Source organism: Onychostruthus taczanowskii, unplaced genomic scaffold (assembly GCF_017590055.1).
Source record: "Onychostruthus taczanowskii isolate IOZ18803 unplaced genomic scaffold, ASM1759005v1 scaffold8, whole genome shotgun sequence".
NCBI lineage: Eukaryota > Metazoa > Chordata > Aves > Passeriformes > Passeridae > Onychostruthus > Onychostruthus taczanowskii.
Genome location: NW_024505892.1, coordinates 11699104 through 11717408, shown reverse-complemented (window position 1 = coordinate 11717408; position 18305 = coordinate 11699104). Strand labels below are relative to the sequence as shown.

Here is an 18305-nt window from a genome sequence, read left to right as displayed (position 1 = left end):
TTTTGCTTGCACTTTTTTCTACCGATTTGACCACAAAACTAACAATGTAAATCAACTTAAGTCAATATTTCTACTTTTGACTATCACAGTACAGTTTCCACATGTTGTTCAAATAATCTGTGCTTCTCTTTCCACTTGATAGTCAACCAGGATACAAACCACTCATAATCACACAGATGACATTAATTGCATATATATATTTTTGCATTTAAGTTGTTTTATAAGGAAAAAGCAACATATTTTTCCAATTTTCATCTGGGATAAAGTATATATTTAGGGCAGAAAATGGCTGACATGGTGGTGTCTCTCACTGGGATTGCTTTCATTTGGATGTGAAGAAGCACAATTCAAAATTTAAATTCTTCTCCTATGCTACTATTACAACACTGACAAGATTTGTTGCACAAAATGTAGGAGGCAAAATGCAAGAGGAAAATCTTCCTTGGACAGTTTTATAGAGAGTGGTTAAAATGCTGTATCTTAAATATAGTGGATATCCAAAACATGTCAGGCAAGTTGTGTTTTACACAAACCTTCAGCAGCTCTGTGCTGCTCACTATGATTTGACAAGTTTGTATGTAGGCATCCACACTGCAGCTGTTTAATTTTGGTTTAGATAAAGTGTTATCTGAGGCTGTTTCAGTTAAGATTTTGTCTCAAAATAACATCTGCCATATTTGTTACTGGTGTGAAAAGAGATATTTCAGGAAGTCTAAATAGGGACAATTATGTGTCAATTTTGATGGTTTAGTGAAGATAGCGATTTTGAGAAGGAAAATATTGCAGTGTTTATTTTTGAGAGTGCCCCCTCTATTCTGACAGGCTGCTAGACAGTTATTTTAGTAAGAGCTTTGGGTTGGGGGTATCAAGAAACAGAATAGATTCAAAATATTTTGATAACATTTTAATGCAGGTTATACAATTTATCAGGTTTCTGGTTTGTGATTTCCTATTTCTATTACATACACTGCAGGCTTGAAAAATTAAAGTTTATTTCCTCAAAGCTGTGCGGTAATACCTTCCTACAATATATTTTGGTGTGTTATTACATTTGAACATAGCTTATTGACATCACCATAAACAATGCTCCCTTTTGGAATGCCACATTTGTTGTTTTTTCATAGTAGAAGAACTGAAAAAGGCAGGAGTACATGCCTCTTATTACTAATTAATAGGGATTAAAATAATTTTGTAAATGAACTACTGCTGATCATGGTTTTGGTCTGATGTAGTGACTTCTGTAACATAAAGGCAAAATATTTCAATGAGAAAGTAATATTTTATTTTTTTTTTACAATTTTGCTGTAATCATGTTTTGACCATTTGTAGAAATTAAAAGCTTCACCATCTTTATTTACCAGGATGATAATATACTTTAAAGAATATACTTGCAGGTAGAAAAAACACATAGATGAAAATTAACACATGATAGTTACTAGTAATTTATTCCACAGACTTTTTTATAGAATGCCATTTTTATTTTTTAAATGCACTTTAGACTGCATTTGCTTAAAAATATCTTCATTTCTATCACAAAGCTTCTCCTTGTGACTCATATCACCGAGTTCTAATTTTAGACTCCCACTGAGGTTTTTTAGTTGGCAGTTGTATGTATCCAAGGGAATCGTCTATTACTGGGTGCAAGAAAACAGGCTACTTGTTCTGTCTTTCATCCAAGATGAGAAGGAGCTTTATGAGGGAAGTGTCAATGACTTATTAAGAATCCAGTAGTCAAGAAAGAAATAAAGAAAACCCACCAAAACCCCCCTCTCTAGCTCTATGGAATTGATGTCTCCATGGTAAACTAAAAAGAGATGTTTGAAAGATATGATTACATTTTACAGGTAATTATAACTGACTGCTAATTGCACAGCTATTTTTAAAATTCAAATTTTGATTGCTAGTATTTGGGGGTGTAAGTTTTATAATTCTAATTTTTTAGTAGACTTTAAGTTGGGGCCACTCCATGTACAATGTTCTTTGCAGAAGGGGTGTAAAGAAACTGGGACTAACAGTAAAAAACTAGCCTCCATCCTGTACTTTGAAAGAGATCCTGATTATTTTAAGTTCTCAGTAATTCAATATCAGAACTGCTAGGGAAGTAGCAGAAAAGCAGCTTGATTTTTCAGGGTAAGAAGCCTCCAGGTAAGGAGGAGAAATGCTGAGTTACTGCACAGAGAGGACAGTTCTTGGACTCCAGATCAGCCCCTGCACAGCTTGTCCTGGGGGCCAAGAGCTCATACCTTGTATGTAGGTATCCAGCCTGCTCTCCCTCTCTCTCCCTCTGGTTTATCTGCCTTTCATGCTTTCCCTGCTGAGGAGTCATTGTTGTGAACAGAGATCGCTGTGAAATATCTTTTGCAGCTTCATTGCATGGAACATTAATATATTCAGAGATGTCATTTGTGAAGATTCTTGTACTGTAATTTCACTAGATTTTATGTAATTACTTTTCAGTATTTGTTACATAGTCTTTTGTATTTTTAAGAGGATTATGCCCTCACTGATGTACATAGGTTTAAGTGACTATGGAGAATGTATGTAATCTCGTTGTAACACTGTTAGGCTTGTGACACAACCCTGCAAAACCGGTAAATCTCTAAGCTGAAGATTCTTGTGTTCACCCAGATAAGAGATATATCTAGAACATTTAATACCACCTTTAACCCACGCAGCCATTGCTGCTAAACGAGAGTTGAGATTTAGTTTATCCAAATCACCGAGCTTTAGCTATGCCAGTATAATTCCGGGAAAATTCATCATGCCCTTATAGAGATGCCAAAGGCCTGTACAAATGTAGTAAAATGTTCCCTTGCTTTCTGTGCCTCACTATTAGAGACCAGCTCATGTATCTTGCCATAGCTGCATAGCCTGTCCTACCTCCAGCAGCTTGCTTGGGAATCACTATCGGTGTGCCTGGGTGGGCACAGTGTCCTCAGTGTACAGTGTGGACTTCCTGTAAGTCTTTACTTAAGATGCTATTGCGAGAAAGCCACAGACCTTGTCAATGCAGCAGCTGTTCTGTAAAGACTTTATCTTAAGCTCATTAAAACAGAGGAAAAAATCTTCTTTCCATAAGGTGAACGGAATGAGCTACAACAGCAATTGTACGTGAAGAGTATTACTGTTAGCTTTCTGGTCTCAGAGGGGAGAAAAACCCAACTCTACATGCAAGAGCACAGTATTCAAGATGATTTGTGGCCAAACCAGTGTAGGAAAGCAGAATATTTACTTGCTTATGGTGACTTATATATTAGAAAAAAAAAATCCTACTTAGGAATGGTTCTCAGACTTTTCTTTTTATAAGAATTTAAGGTAATTTGTAGTAAATTCACTTCTGGACTGTGCTTTCATTCTCTCAAGGAAATTCAAGTAAATTATTACAGTTAAGCCCGTTTTCAAGTAAATTATTACAGCTGAGACTGTGTAAAGACCTAACTCTTTTTTCTGTTTGTTTTGGCCAGGGTTTCTATTTTATTGTCTAATTTGCCAAGACATCCCTAAGCTTTTCTAAGTCCATGTGGTGCAGCCATTCCCAGTTCTGAGGCTGCAAAATGCTCCTGGCCTATACAAGACAAATAATACAGACGAATTTTCTGTTTTACTTGACTCCAGAAGCATCCACTGGGTAATGCAGAAGCATCATGTAGTATTTTCAGGAGAGAATCAAGAGTCAGCATCACCAGTTACAGCAGTTATGAGCCAGTTGTACCAGCGCAGTCATTCTCTGCTGGGAACTGAGTGCTGTTTTGCAGCCTGGGCATCCCTATTCCATTCACTCACAGGTGAACCTGATGTGCCTTGGTACAGTGAGGACAAGAAGTACCTTTCAATGGAAGTCACAAAGCTTGAGCTCCCATCCAAATGGGAAGTGTTGGGAATGGGTCCTTCACTCATATTTGTAGCCCAGCCGGCATTCCCCCATTGGAGTGTATTGGCACGGAAGCTCAGACTGTGGTGGTGAGATGATTCTTAAATCAACCCGAACTCAAATTTGTGGACAGGAGAGACAGAGGTGGAAATATGCAATGATCAATCACAAATCAGTGAAAAAGAGAAAAGTGACCAAGCCACTGTGTTATCAGAGGTCTCCAGGCATAAGTGTTTATTAGCAGGTGTGAGTTGCAGTAATAAAACACTCTGGTTTGAGACTTATTAGACAGGACATAGGTCTAATTGACCTGGATTTCAGGCTGTTTCGCATTACTGAAGTTGAGCATTGCAGGAAGAATAAGATTTTAAAAGGCTTTTGGGCACCTGGAAATAGATATTGCCATAAAAAGGCATGATGTGCATTTTTTAATATCTCTTTAGATGCCTTACTTCAACTTCCAAGACCTGAGTTCTTTATAATCCAATCCATGGACAAGCAAATAAAGTGAATTAAAAAATCTTCAATGAGATTGTATTGAGATTCTAATTAGTATTAAGAAATTACAAGTTTATTATTTGCAAATTTATTTAATACCCTAAACATAGTTAATGTTTCTAAATGTAAATTCTTGTTTATCAGCAGTTGTGAGATAAAGTCAGTAGGCTATCTTGGAACTACTAATTTTGTTCTTTAGTGTAATGTCCATTAAGTAAAACTGAATCCATGCGACCATCTTGTTTACATTTCTAAAATAGATATTCATCCTACTAAAAAAACTATACCTGTATTGAAAGCTTTGTATTGATTGCTGCTTTTTCATTCAAATGAAGGAAATCTTTCTTGAATAGAAGGCCTTATATCTTGCTGTGAAGATTTTGCTTTCTGCTTCCCAAAGAGACAGGAGACCATTTTGATTTTTTTTTCCTGGCTTACCTTCCCAGGAGCAGAAAATCTGCTGATTCTGCATTGCAATGTATCATGGAAAGGGTTTAGTTGTATAATCTGCTTTCTTGGTCTTGCTTTCCAGAATGGCCTTTTTTTTTGGTCACTTTGGTGAGCATGTACAAAGCCTCGTTGCATAATTCTTCTTTCCCAATCCTGAGCATGCCTTTCCATTTGTGTGGTTACTAAAAGAGCTGGAGGTGTGATCAGCTGCCAGAAGTGATTTGAATAAATGAGAGGAATCATGAACAGTTAATGGTTGTGTTTACATCTGGTTTCTAAGAGACTAATAGTTCAGGCTTACTGTTTTTCTGTGTTTGTATTTGAGATCTTGAGCACATCTATATCCTGTATTCCCCGGGCACACTTCTGTCTGCACAAAAAAAAAATTCACTTTGTATTTATCAGTAAGACGTCATCAGTTTTTAATAGAAAAATACATCCATTTATGGATGAGATTAAATAATGGTAAGCCATTGTGGTAATTCTTATCTAAACAAGGTGCTTTTTTGTCAGCTACAACATGGCCTTTACTGCAGTCAGAAAGAATAAATAAATTTCTAGAACTACTGAGCTGCTTCAGTACCAGCATGTTTTTACAAATCAGGTGCCCATTTATGTACTGACAGAAATTAGCTCCACATGTATCCACTGGTAGTTACAAGTAGTTATTTCTGTTTATTATTAATAGCTGGTTGTTCCTGTTGAAGGGCTGAAATAGTGTTATCAGGAATAGGAAGTACCTCAAAATGGCTTAACATCTGTGACTTATATCTTAGCAGTGTGTTTGAAAAGTCACAATGTAAGTTTCACCAGTGTATTTTCTTCACATTTTCTACATTGTTATATGTATTATTATTATTACTGTATGTATTCTACATTACTATATGCTAGTAACCAAACTTCAGAGTTTTACAGACTGCAGTACTTTAAAAGAAATTACTCTTGCCATAGTTAAAATGCCAAACCTCAGGACTGTGAATGTGCAGCTATTTAAAGTATGACAATAAAATGAGGGTTCTCAAACTGGTATGCTAATTTCCAGCAGATATGTATTTTAAATGAGGCCAAACCTGGAATCTCTCTTCAGTGACATCAGTTATTAACATAACATTAGTGACAGCAGTTAAGGTGTTCAGGTTATTCTCCCAGGCTTATGATTAAGTTTAAAACTATCGAGCTGAATTATAGTAATGTCACAGGAAATGCAAAAAAAATAATGAAAAAAATCTATATAAAGACTTACATGAAGATGTACACTGAATTTTCTTTGTAAGAAAGGAAAAGATTGGAGTTGATAGATCAAAATTCTCAACACTTGGCTACTTTGTTTTGCCAAAGGAGATTGTAAAGCACAGAAATCAGAACACACAAACACTCACACACACACATCTTGTAATGCTTTCCTTACATCTATGAGAAAGATAAATTTGTAATTAAAAGTTAGATAGAAGGCTTTGAACATTGTATTTGCAAGGAAACAGAGCAAGCTAACACATAGCAATTCACATAGAAGTGAAAGAAAGGGAAATGAAAGTGAAAGGAACACGTACAGGCTTTTGATAGGTAGAAATATAAAAAAACTACTGAAGAAAGAAGATTGGATATTGAGAAGAGCAATAACATTGCCTTGAGAAACAAGAAAGAGAGAAGTTGCTTTACATCTCTGAGCATAAAAATTAGCATGGCGAGAGTTTCAACTGTGTTATTGTTTGTGGACTGTTCTCAGTCTCAATTAACATGAAAAAGCATGTTTCAAAATCCTTACATGCAAAAAAAGAGATGTCTTTCATCTGAATAAGTAATTTTAGTTCAGGGTACAATCAAAATGTCTATACGACCATTACTTGCTTGCTCCCTGTCAGGATTTGGCTGTTTTCTAATTACTAGATGACAGGTGGATGCTGAGCTGTGCTTCCCTGATCCTGCAGCATTCTCTTGCACTTGCCCTGGCAACAGCAAGATCTGTACTTAGTCTGTTATAAAGAACTACCTCAGTTTTTCCTCTCTTCCTGATAAATGGATCTCGTTTTATAAGTGACTACTTCAGTTTCCAAATAGTTTAAAGCCCTGAGCACTTGTAATTAGTTTCCTACTAGTCAGTTGTTACTGTCTGGCTTTCTCTGCCCTATTTTAATAAATTTTGTTGCTTGAATTCCTGTACACTCTAAAAACTTCCAATTTAATTACAATTTTTTTCTAATAACTCTCTTAGATGAGAGCAATTTATTTTAGCGTTCTGTATTTCAACACTTTTCATGTTTTTGCTGCAGAACAAAAAGAGTTAAAAGCTTGTTAGTAGCTGATTTGCATGTAGCTGAGAGTGTGCAGTGGCTATTGGTTCTGACATTATCCTCTAGATTTAGAGTCACTTTCATCTTGATTTATATTCTGGTATAGAAATATTTAACTTGAGATGCTGAGAAATAAAGATACAACTCAATAGCTTGTCTCTGAAACCATATGCTGCATTTACATGACCTCTTTCACTCTGTCTCAAATCAGTGTTCACAGGATGCTGATCATCTGTTCTGCAGAATTTTTTTTTTTTTGGCCTGTGACTGGACAGAATTGGTGGCTGATCGCCAGCAATGCTGGACATAAGCAGCTTTGGCAGATTTGCCCTTTTAAAACTCTGCTTTATTTGCAGGGAAAATCATCTCCTTTCCCACATACAGGAAAAAGCAAAACCAAGGGGAAAAAAACCCCTTCAGAATAAGACTGAGATAAATCTAGTGCTAAAAAGTCACTATGGAAAAGAAATCCTAGGCTTAACATTTTTAAATTCACTAGGTTTCTGTTGTCATAGTGAGGACTGACTAACCAGTAAAGACAAAATCAGATTAAGCTGTTGGGTAGTGCTATAATGTATAATCTAATAATCTAATTTCTCTAGTTTCCCTTTTCTTCACCCATTTTACCATCCAATCTAGGAGAATTATACATCTGAATTTCCTTCTGTAGCTGAGACTCAAATACAGATTGAAGATACAGACTTTAGCATAAGCCTCTTTCTTACTCTAAAGAAAACACTCAGACCTTGAAGCCAATGTGTTGCCCTTGAGGAAGAGCTAGGCAGACCGAGACAGATGCTTTTGGAGAACCTAGCACAAGATGCACCAGATAAGACTCTGACATAAACCAAAAGAAATCATGATTGTGAAGCCAGGAGATTCTGTGGTGATCACCTACAGTTTCAGAATCCAGTCCTGAGTGATGCTGTGTCTCATGTGACATTGTAATAGTGAGAAGTGGAGTAAAAACGGGCACAGGGAATCTCTTCTCCAGTTGCAACTATTACAACATTGATTAATTTTACATTGAATTGTGTGTGCATGTGTATGTGGAAAAGGGAACTCATAAGGACATAAAAAAGGAAGTTGTCCAAATGAATAAGTTCCTCTTACCTCCTCAGATAAGCAGTTTGCATTTTGCAAGTCAAGATTGCCTAACCAGTAAACTTACAGAAGTAACTGTAGCTTCTCTGTTCAAAGGCAGCACCTCTGAACATGAGACTTACTAGACTCCACATATAATGAAACCATACTGGAGGAGAAAGGGTTTGAAAGTATGACTTCATGTTTTGGAGCTCAGTGTTTTAGGAGCTGCATGCATTCCTGCTTGTTGAAAGGAGTTTGTATGGATGGGAATCAGAAAAAGTCTTTGCATGTGTGCCCTCTGCTAATCAGGGTCCAGAGCATCTTGAATATTGAAATTTGCATATGATATGACTTGTCAATATGAACACTATGCCCTTGGACACTTCATTGTTTCTTGGGTTCCTGGTGGCACTTTCAGATCTTCAGTCTGGATTTAATCTCTTTATCAGTGCAAAGTAGGAGACAATGTGTAAATCTGTGTGTATAAACACAAATACAAACATCGTAAAGCAATAGATATAGATATTTCAGGACCAGTTGATCAAATCACTATCTAAACCAAAAACGCTTACTACATCCCAAACATAAAAGAATAGTCCTTAATGGACTACATACACAGATGATTGTCATCTAATTGGCAAAGCCTGAACACAGCAAATGTAGAAATGCTGTGATATGTTTAAAGTAGGTATTAAAACCAATTGAAAACATAATTTCATTCCTTTTTAGGAAGTAGAGCTCTGCTGATAAGAAACTGAAACATATTCACACCAGATTCACAGCAGTTTATTGCAACTGTATGATCCCCATTACCACATTAGTTAAGTTTCTCCAAATTTTTAAGGTCTTTACAACATCCCTGCTTGGAAGGCAAACCACCTTTTCTTACATTTGTGGAGTAAAGATGCTCTAGACCTGGTAATAAGCATATCAAATACAAGAGATGCAGGCAGAAGCTAAGTACCTGTTATTGCAGATTTCCATGGTTTTCTGTAACTACTATGATTAGTAGTTATTGATAATTATGACTGATAAATAAACAGGATGAACACATTTCTATATTCACCCCGTGTCTCTCATATAATAACGTGCATATCATTAAAAAAATCCCATCTAAACAAAAATATTGGGAAGTAACACACCATAAAGAGCCTCAGAGCCTCACAGATCGTAAACACTTAACTGTGGAAAAAGGCACTGACACTTCTCCTACTTTAACCAGAGTTTTAGCTGAGGTCATAGCTGGCCTTTCCAGCCCCATGGTACTCCACCCATACGTTGTTTTCATGAAGAACTTGAAATCACGTCAAAAAACATCAGAAGGAAATAACGTTTGTGTTGAATTTATGTTTGGATTGTTGTTTGTTTTCTTGGAAGGAGGTTGTTCTTCAGATCATAGTTATTTTTAGTGCCTATGAAACCGAAAGACAGCGAATGCTGGATGGAGCTGGGAAAGCTGTGAGCAAATAGACTATTGGTGAAAACTTGCAGACAGGAATAACTTAGTTGCCTTTGTCCTAAGCACCACCTATTCTGGATATTGGCTTCTTGAAAAAAAAAAAAAATGCCCTATTGTTGAGATGTTGTGGTGTGGGTGTGTGGTCATTCTACAGTAGATCATAAATTACTGTTTTCTGTGACCAAAAACAAGTGTAACTGTGCCTCTTTCCCTCTATTTAAAAATATCAAATTCTGTCCTGTTAGAAAACCCTATCTTCTGTATGCATTGAAAAAATTAAACCTCAAGATAATTTAATAGACAAATTAATACTGAGTTCTTATAGTACTGAAAAAATCTTTTATTGCATGCTATACCTTTTTAACTGGGTTTTTTGTTTTTTTTTTTTTAACTAGCCTGATATAATTTAGGCTTCATAGCTGCTGTAAAGTTCTCAGTGTTAAACTTTTTTCTGAAACCTGAAGAATGCAGAAAATACTATTAGGGCATTTCAAAAGTTCTGCCACCTCTAATGGTGATGTTAGGCTTTTCAGATGAGGGGCAGCTGGCAAAAAAAATAAAAATACAAATTCCAACACAGAGAAATTAAATATGTAGTGGCAACTGCTCTAACATCAGCTTCCTACTGAGTTTAGTAACTGGTAAAATTTCTGTGGACAATATATACCTTCAAAGGATAGTTTGAGTTTGAACTAAATTCAAAGTTTACATATATATATATATATATATATATATATATGTTTTTGTGACCTTTAACAAAGGTGATCTGCGAATATATTCATCAAATGATTTGTGCTATCAGCTGAGTGTTTAGAAGCTGTACATGTGAGTTTTCCCTCTAAGAATCTGATCTGTATCTGCACACTGTATATAAAGTTATCAGATGACTCTGAAGATACAGAAGACGCTGTCTTTTAAAAATTTTATTGAACCAATAAATGGCATAGATTCCCCCATATTTGTAAGCTCTAGTGAAAGGTAATTGCAAAAGGGTTTTCAAAGCTGAGAGTCTCAACTGCTTGATACTGTGTGATGAGTCAGCCATTTGAGATAAGGAGAGCAGTCTCAAAGCAAAGCGAGTGAAATAAACTATATGAAAGAAGAGATTGTCATAAAAGGCAGAATCCATTGACAATTCAAAATATTTATGGCGAGCATTGTTTGTTTGGGTTTTTAAAATATTTTTATTCAAAAGTGGCAAAATATCAGAAAGGTATCAGTTAAGGAAATCATATTGTTGAGGTGATTGCTGAAGAAAATTAATTTTATTAGCTGCATTCTACATCCATTAGAGAAGACATTGAACTGCAGGAAGAAAATGCAAAAGGGAAGGTGGGTTTGTATGGGTGAATAGATAGACCAAGTTTGGATTTTCTGTAGGATAAGAAAGAATATCTTTGGTATTTTAGGATGATGTGAAGATAAGGATGATAGTGCAGAACAAATTATTTAAAAATAATTACATACTACAGCCAAATGTCTTGAGTTAAATGTCTCTTCTGAGGAGCTTAGTTGTAGCCATGAGGAACTGATATGTTCTCTTCATTTTACTCCACCTAGAACATTGCAGAACTTCCTTCAAAGAACTTTGCTTCTTCCACCTTGAAAGCTTTGGAAATGCTGAAAGTGTAGAATGTAAACTTCCTTCACAATTTTGAATGATAGTCACCTTTTCCACCTCTGACCTCATTTGTGGTTCAGTTTAGATATTTTTAGTGCAGTAGTTTCCTTGCTGGAGTTCTCCAGACTGCTTATAGCAGTCTCCGCTTAATCAGCAGTTATTTATAAGGGTGCCTGCTTGACCTGCGTGACCCTGCCAAATCAGCCTGCCATGGTTCTGATCTGCCCTGAAATAGAAAGATTGGCTTAGTCTTCAGGATGCTCCCTTTACCTGCAGAGTCCATGTGTCTGTTATGCAGCTGGGAGGAAGAACAATGCACAATGTTCATCCAGAAAATCCAGTCCACCGTTACCTAGAAAAGTGGAAATATAAATATCTCTGTTTCTTTTTGTTCTTTTTGTTTGTTTGTTGTTTGTGTTAGGTTTTTTGTTTTGTTTTTGGTTTTTTTTGGGTTGGGGTTTTTTTTTGGTTTTTTTTTTTAATAGAGTATACATTAGTATAAAATAATGCCTGTGATCTGGTAGCACTTTCACTGATGCTCTTGGCCACAAGTCTGTGTGTATGGGTGCCCTGATAGACACAGGGAAAACTCATAGGAAAAACTGTTGAGGCTGTTCTAAAAGTCTTTGAAATCCTGGCCCAGATGAGAATTTAGGAGATGCTCTTGGACAGCATTTCTGATGTCTCAAAAACTTTTCTGAAGGATGGGATGGAGGAGTGGTTTGACAACTCCTACATGAGGCTCGTACCACCCAGATCAAGTCACAGATGATTATTTAACTCAGAATTTATAAAGATTATTTAAGCTCAGGAGTTATAAAGTCTGTCCTACGTGATAATGAAAGGAGGTTCATTTTAAGTGGTAGTACTATAATAGGAGGTGGGACTCTCACTCTGTAAAGCAGCACTCTTTACAGTGAATTAGCTGTGAATGGTAGTGTTTCTGCATGTTTACATTTTAAAAAATTCTGTCTATCAAAAAACTGTTTCATAGAAAACATCAGAAAAAGGTAACATCAGTAATTTATGGTTCCAACTCAGTAGATTCTTTCATATAAAGCAATATTTAAGTTTGTAATTTCCCCATGTGTTTCTTCAGCACTTTTGAGGGCACATCCTTCTATATCCACATCCAGAAACCAATGCAAGGAAGTATTTGTATTAATCAAGAGGTGAATTCAAAATACGATTTGTATCAGGAAAAAAAAGGGTGTTTCAGTTGAAAATCTTATTTGATTATGTCTACATTAAATTACAGATGAAAGGTGCTTATAACTTGTGGATTCAGTGACACAAGCTCCACTAAGCAAACCATATACAAACATAACTGTATTAAAATAGTGGTAATTGAAACTCTGTCTCAGGGAAGCCCTGTAGTAAGATTGGTGGAGAAATTCCTACTGTATGAAAAAGCAGTGACAGAGCAGATAGCTGAGAAATACAGTTAAGGTGTATGCACTTAGTTCCAGTGAGAAGGATTCAGAACTGTGGCCCCAGATTTGTGGTAAGGAATTAAGGATATGTGGAGATACCCTGTCACTGAGCAGATGATGGTGAATTTCTGAGCCATGCAGGGAATCAGGAAGGAAATATGCCCAACAGGACATGGCCTTAAAGAAAATTCAGGTCAAGCTGGAGCAACCTCAGGCAGAGTAAGTTGGTGCAGGGACCAGATCTCAGTTGGTAAGAGCAATCAGTGAGGAAAAGGAGGAGCATTTCAGCCAAGTGGCAAATTGAACATCTAGGAACAGCTGGTGGGATGACTCAGATGGTGTTTGGGGAAACCCTCTATTCAGGCTCACAGCCAGGCATTGACTTACAAGGCTTATCCTGCTCTAAGTTCCCATTTGGTGGTAGAATCTGACTGCTAAGGTGGAGTCTGACAAAAGCTGACACACATCTATCTGTTCCGGTTTTATTCTTTGTGCAGGAAACTACATTTTCAAACAGAGATTTAGGGTGCTCTTTTTTTTTTTTTAATATATGTGTATATATATATATATAATTTTTTTTTTTTTTTTACCAGTAGTGAAATTTGACTATTAAGTATTACTAGCACTAAAATGGACACTAAAATAGTTATATGTTCCACAAATTAATGTGGGCATGTGATGAGCAGACTTACATTGATTGTGCATCCATCTATACATGCATGAACACGTGTATGTGAGCTGAAGGGTATTATCCAGGAGCACTGGCAGAGACATTGTCATATTTTATTATTCTTCTCTAAAATGTGATTTGCTGCTGGGGATGGAGGGGAGCTGTAATCAAACAGTTCATTTTGTACTCACACATGCCACTCTGGTGATCATATATTTATATGGGGGTAGTTTCAAGGTTGCTTAGCCCAGATGCAGCACTTTTGAGTTGTATATGCCTCAATATTTATTTTTTAAAGGTTACATTTTTAACTTGGATCGCTAGAGAGATACCTGCATTTTTGTACCTAAATAAAATGGCCTCATTTTCAGAAATCAGGAGCACCTTCAGCCCCATTTGACATGACTGAGATTCTTTTGCTTCTTTCAAAATGAAGGTACACACCATGTCCCATGAACCATCATAAACTCCACACTAGCATTAAAGTACTGAAGTTTTTTAATATCCTCTGCCTCTCATTGTCTTCATGCTGTATTATATTGATTCATCAAGAAGGCAGACTGGTTTTGACCTTGATTGGATGTGACAGCACATTCAGATTCTGCTTGCTTTTAGTTCCAAAACTGTACTAAACCCCATCATTTTGCATTCCCTGTTTCTGTGTGAAAGCTTAAGTACTTTTACTTGCCACAGGAATTGTCTGTTTATTCTTTTGCTGGTTTTTGTAAGAGCACACACCCAAAACCTGTGGATATCATCCAACTTGGCTGAGACTTAGTGCCAGATAGACAATTTTTCATATTCAGTTAATGTTACTCAGTTAATCTGTTCAGTATTAATTTTTTAACACATTTCTAAGTTGTGAAGCTCTGCTATTTTCTGGCCCAGAGGGATAAGAGATATTTTGAATTAGATTTTAAAAAAATACATAAAGGCAAACATAGTATTTTTTCCCTTGCCCGAGTCTGTTTCATCTAGGAAGAGCTCTATGTGTTTTCAAACATTAGCAAAACCTCTTGTTAAAATTTATTTTGAAGGCTGTATTTATAATGATGGCGATACTGTGGGTTATTTAAAATGCTATGTTATGTATTTATTGCTTGGGCTTTAGTGTAATTTGAAAAAAAATAAGCAGCAATTTATGCAACTCCTGGTAAACAAGTGTTAATCCATCTCTGTGTTTGCTCTCTACTCTCCTCATTTTCTGTCTGTTTTTCCAAACAAAAACGTTTGATTACATTATGCTTTACCTAATGCAAGGACTTACATAAGGGTGGAAATAACCTCAGTCAGGGTAAGTCGGCATTGCTCCATTTCACCTGACTGGAGCACTGAGGAGCTGCCCTGTATCGTTCTGCACGTGCAGAAAATGATCTCAGCTCCTGTGCCAAAGATGGAGGCAAACCCTCGGAGCAAAACCCTCTGGGTTTTGTCTGTGTCCACGTGGCACCAACCAAATTTCTGTGTTGCTAGAGCATAATGCTAACAAGCATCCTAAAATGATAAATATGAATTGGAAATGGGGGTTTCCTCTAGGCACTCCACTAAGCTAACTGTGCGGTATTAAGGCCACTAAAGAGCATATTACAGTAGGTTGGTGTCCTAGAAATGACTCGCGCTTTTGCACACAGGATTATCTTGCTGCTTGAATCAGGCAGTAATGATGCCTGGCTGTGCCTGCACTCTGGAAAGTCTCCGCAAAGCACTCAGGGGAAGTTACAGAATTAATCACTTCCTCCCTGAACTCCTTATCCACACTGCTCTGCCTGTCTCTACCCTTGCCCTATCCCTTTTCATATCCCTCACTTTATGGTGCTGCACAGGGCAGAGAAAAGAATAAAGTGAGGTTACCTGATTAACTTCTGATTTTGCATTTCATGCAGAGCACTTCTTTGCAGATCTGCACAGAAAGGTACAGAAAGCCTAACTTAATGATGCTGAAAAGCTTTTATTCCTTGAAGCATGTCTCATAGCCTCATCAGGATCTTTGTTGTACATGTTCAAGTAAAAATTGTCGTGGCATGGCACACTTCATACAAGCATGTAAATCCATAGACATAACTGTACTTTTATGTATTCATTTTTTAATATATGAGATATTAAAAAAAAACTTTGAATTTTCTCCTAATTCTCTAGGTCTAGAAAACCTAAATCTATGGTATGTCTTTTTGGTAGCTGCCACTTTCTTCTGAGATGTAAATATTGTCCAAAGTCCCAAATTTGGTTTTTTCTCTTGAATTTTTTTCTCTGGCTTGATTGCTTACATTTTCTGAACCAAAGGGAGATCAGTTGTCTAAAATCCAGAAACAGATTAACATGAAATCAGATAATGGACCTCAAACATTTCCAATTGTTTGTACAATGGAATGTGTATGGATATAGTAGGAATACAACAACAAATGATACGCTTAAGAGGAGTCAGATTTTGAAGAACCTTGTACTTTGCAGTATGCTTATTCTGTGGTGTTCATTATCTGGGACATACATGGGTTATAATGAAAAAAGTTGTGAGAGCAGTTGCATGAAGATTTTTTGTTAATAACTCACTTTATGCCTTTAGAACCTACCAGGTAGTTCAGTTTTATCAAAATAGCTTGAGGATAGGGGTTCAATATTACATCTATTTTTTACTAATTTCACTGATAGAATCATAGAATATCCTGAATTGGAAGGGACCTGCAAGGATCACTGAAGTCCAACTTCTGGCCTGGCACAGGACACCCCAAGAGTCACACCATGTGCCTGAGAGCATTATTCAAACACTTCTTGAATTCAGACAGGCTTGGTGCTGTGACCACTTCCCTGGGGAGCCTGTTCCAGTGCTCAGCCATCCTCTGGGTTGAGAACCTTTTCCTAAAATCTAAACTAAACCTCCCCTGACACAACTTCAGGCCATTCCCTCATGTCCTGTCACTGGTTACCACAGAGAAGAGATCAGTGCCTGCCCCTTCTCTTCCCCCTTGAGGAAGTTGTGACTGCAGTGAGGTCTCCCCTCAGACTTCTCTTCTCCAGGCTGAACAAACCAAGTGACCTCAGCTACTCCTCATACAACTTGCCCTCAAGACCCTCACCATCTTTGTTTCCCTCCTTTGGATGCTCTCTAACAGCTTAATGTCTGCCCAAAACTGTCCCCAGCACTGGAGGTGAGGATGCCCCAGCTCAGAGCAGAGCAGGACAATCCCCTCCCTTGCCCATGCTGTGCCTGATGCCCCCAGGACAGGCTTGGCTCTCCTGGCTGCCAGAGCACTGCTGACTCCTGTTCAACTTGCCACTGACCAGGACCCCCAGGTCCCTTTCCATGGTGCTGCACTCCAGCCTCTCATTCCCCAGTCTACCTACATTCAGGACTGCACTGTCCCAGATACAGAATCTGTATTTCCCGTGTTAAATTCCATACAGTTGGTGATTGCCCAGCCCTTGCATTTATTGAGTGCTCTCCAAAGGGCCTCTCTGCCTCCAAGGCAGCCAACAGCTCCTCCCAATTTAGTATCCCTGGCAAACTTACTTAGTATTCCTTTGAGTCCTGCACTCAAGTCTCTCACGAAGATGTTGAAGAGAACTGGGCTAAGATGCTTCAAAGCACTGAAAGACAAATTTGAATGAAAAGGGCAATTACCATTGAGGCAAGAGCTAGTGCATCTTGGAAGGTGTTCAGCTAAGGGTCTCCATATTTATGTCATAGTTTTTTAGCTCTAGAATGTGTAGAATGTCTACCATCATCATGTACTTAAAAGGCCATTGTCATCCTTCGATTACAGAATGGCCAGCTCATATTATTTGATACTTCTGGGATTCAATTATTAGCAAAATACTGAAATAAAATACTAAATCATCATTTGGTTCACGGTTGAAGAGGAAGGTTTAAAAATTAAATGCTAATATAATTTTTTAAAAAAATTAAAAATCACCATTGGGGGGAGTTGTTGCTTAGTTCATATCCTGATAACTCGGTTTATCATGAGAATGTAACAGGCTCTGGTGTGGATCCTGCAGGGGAGAGCTTAAGAAACTTCTCTCATTCACTTCACCTCAAATGGGAACTTTTCTGCAGAAGCTATAATTTGAGCTGATTATCAGACAGAGAAATTCCATCACACTTTTGGCTTGGGACTTCTTGTGGTTATACTCATCTGGCTTCACAATGAGTAAATGGGGCTGATCTGAAAACTATGGGCTTTGGTTATATGTTCTCCGAAATGGGTCACTCAGGTGATGCTTTTAGTCAAACTTCTTGAATAATTACATTAATTATTTTTGTACTAATTGGGTTAATATTTTAGTAGCAGTTACCAACAAAAGTACTGGTGTAGTAGTTTTATTTTACACTGTGAAGGTGACAGAGTCATCCTCTTTAGTCTGGGAGCCTTAAGAGCCTACTTTTTTTTCTTAACCTTAATCGCAAATGGTCTTCAGGGTAACTGCAGGTACTTGCTTCCAGAATCACTCTCCTTAGCATGAAAAGTTGACCAGCAAGTTTGAACTGTGCTAGAATAGCAATGGGAAACTGAGTTTTTCACTGCATTTCACTGTTATTCTCTCTGGATGGGACACAAGCTGTACCCACTGAAGTTTATAAAGGCTTCTTAGAGTTCGATCAAGGACTTCAAACCTTCAGTGTCTTTCAGGAAGTATAACCCCTTTGTCAAAACAATTACAAAATAATGTGGTATGCAGCTATCAGTTTTTGAGGCATAGATCAAGATACTAGGTTGTAGCAGGTAAGCATTTCCATTACAGTTTTTCTAGTTTCCTGGTGTGAAAGAATATCATAGTCAAACATCATCACCAAGAATATAAAAGCAAAGTGAGCTGAAAAACATTATATAGTTTGTTGTAATGCAGTGAACATTATGTCCCATTAAGCAGCTGAGTGAAGTATTTCACTCTGTGTGCTGTGGCAGACTTGTTTGGGCTTGTTTGTTGACT

General features: G+C 37.3%; 1 protein-coding gene across 3 annotated transcripts in view; it reads left to right on the top strand.

Annotated features, from left to right (window-relative positions):
* Window positions 1-18305, top strand: part of SYNE1 (spectrin repeat containing nuclear envelope protein 1) — a 289742-nt gene that overhangs the window by 15131 nt on the left and 256306 nt on the right. The gene's annotated exons all lie outside the window — the stretch shown is intronic.